This window comes from Dipodomys spectabilis, unplaced genomic scaffold (genome assembly GCF_019054845.1).
Source record: "Dipodomys spectabilis isolate Male_0828 unplaced genomic scaffold, ASM1905484v1 ptg000069l, whole genome shotgun sequence".
NCBI classification, from domain to species: Eukaryota; Metazoa; Chordata; class Mammalia; order Rodentia; family Heteromyidae; genus Dipodomys; species Dipodomys spectabilis.
Genome location: NW_024870746.1, coordinates 24722046 through 24724245, shown reverse-complemented (window position 1 = coordinate 24724245; position 2200 = coordinate 24722046).

Here is a 2200-nt window from a genome sequence, read left to right as displayed (position 1 = left end):
GCTCCGCGAAAAGCCCGGCACCAGCTCCGGGGACTTCCGGATGTAGAAAGCCCCACCACTTCCGCTCCCCACCTCCCGGCCCGCCTCCCTCGGTCGTTTCAAGTGGCTGTTCGTATACGTGCCTGACCAAAAAGAACAACTTTTCTTGGAACCGATTCGTTATTGCTTTTCAAGATACAAAACATTATAAATATTCTAGATTTTGAAGCCTGTCATGCTTGAGGGTGGATTCCCCTCCCGTCTCTGGCGACTTACAAGTTCGCCAAACTTTTCAGGCAGAGAATTCACCAGCTAATCCGTGCTGTGTTGTGTGTTCATCGGCGTTGTCCGGGTGGAGTGCCTAGGGCTCCGCAGGAAAGGTTCCGGAAGGGTCCTACTAACGTAGAGAAGTGGGAAAGGCCGTCCCCTAGCGTCGGAGCGCGGCAGTGTGTGCTCGCCTGTGCTGAGTGCAGACCGGGAGCCGGGCGGCCCACTCTGTTGCTTGGGAAATGATTGCACTTCTATAAAAATATGTCACTGCTACCACCGAAAGGTGCGATAACATTTCTTAGGACGCCGTGAAAAAGAACTGGGGTGCGAGGTGCTGTCATGACGTTCTCCCGAGCTCAACCCGGGAACGCTGGTGAGATCCGCAGAACACTTAGAAGAAACAATCACTGGAGATGCGGAAAGCGATAGGAACTGTTGGTTTTTAGGTTAAGAAAGGGAGGAGGCTGGGCACCGGTGCCTCATTCCTGCAATCTTAGCTACGTTAGGAGGCTGAGCTATGAGGATCGCGGTTCAAATCCAGCCTGGGCAGAAGTCTATGAGACTCTTATCTTCAATAACTAACAAAATGTCGTAAGTAGAGCTATGGCTCAAGTGATAGAACGTAGTCTGGAGTGGAAAAAACTCAGGGACAGCGTCCAGGCCCTGAAGTAAAAGTGGGAGAGTATGGGGTGGGGTGGGTGAGTTTTATGTGAACAAATTTCGACTACAGATGTGGAAAAAATGCCCAGACTAGCACCTGGGTGGTAGCACCACCGACGGAAGTGGCTGAAACAGGGAGAGAAAGCACCCTGATCTGTGTTTATTACCAGTGAGGTTTCATGCTTTACAGTAGACTTAAAAAAGAAAACACAGCTCTTAATTCCCTGGAGAGAAGGGAAGCTATATGCGTGTATGTGCGTTGTGTGTGTGTGCACGCGAGCGCAAGCGTGCACGTCATTTGCTATACTTCCAACGATGGAAAAATATGCCTACATAAGATTATTCATTGCAATAGTTTGTGAGTGCAAAATATTGGAAATAACTTTGAAATGTTTGCAATGCAAGGAGCCTTGCATGTTCATTTTTCTTCTTTCTACAGGAAAAAAAAATACTGAAATGGTCTCCTCAAAACAGTTTGAGCTTTTTGACATCTATTTGGAAAGCTCAATGCCTTGGTAGTTCATGAATTCAGATTATGATTACCATTTCAGAGCCATCGTCGCTATGCTTTATGAGTTCATGTATTTAAAGTACGTTTAATGATTCTTAATAAATAAGGCCTATACTTTAGAAGGGTAACAAAACCATTCACAAGTTGAAAAACATGGTATGGTAGAGAGTCTGCCAGTTATTTTTTTTAAGACAGCAGAAGCCAGGTGCCAGTAGCTCATGCCTGGAACCCTTACTACTCAGAAGGCTGAGATCTGAGAATCTGAGTTTGAGGCCAGCCTGTTGGCTAGACTCCATCTCTAAAATAACTAGCAAAAAGCTGGGTTAGAGGCATAGCTCAAGTGGCCGAACACCAGCTGAAAAAGCAGTGAAGTGGAGGACCTGAATTCAAACCCAGTATCAACAAGAGAGTAAAAAGGAGGGAGGGAAGGAGTGAAGTGGGGGGAGAACAAAACAAAACAAAAAAAATCACTTTAGAGTGGGAATGTAGCTCAGTAGTAAAATGTTTGCTTGCTACATTTGTGACCCTGGGTTTGATCACCAGCACTGAAAAAAAAATACTTGCATAAACTATATCACAAGAAACTCTAAGAGGGGCTGGGAAGGTGGCTCAGTGGTAGAGTGCTTGCCTTGCATGCATGAGACCCTGGGTTCAATTCCTCAGCACCCAAAAGCAAAAAAAGCCCGAAGTGGCACTGTGGCTCAAGTGGTGGAGCGCTTGCCGTGAGCTGAAGAGCTGAGGGACAGCGCCCAGGCTCAGAGTTCAGTCCCCATGACCAAC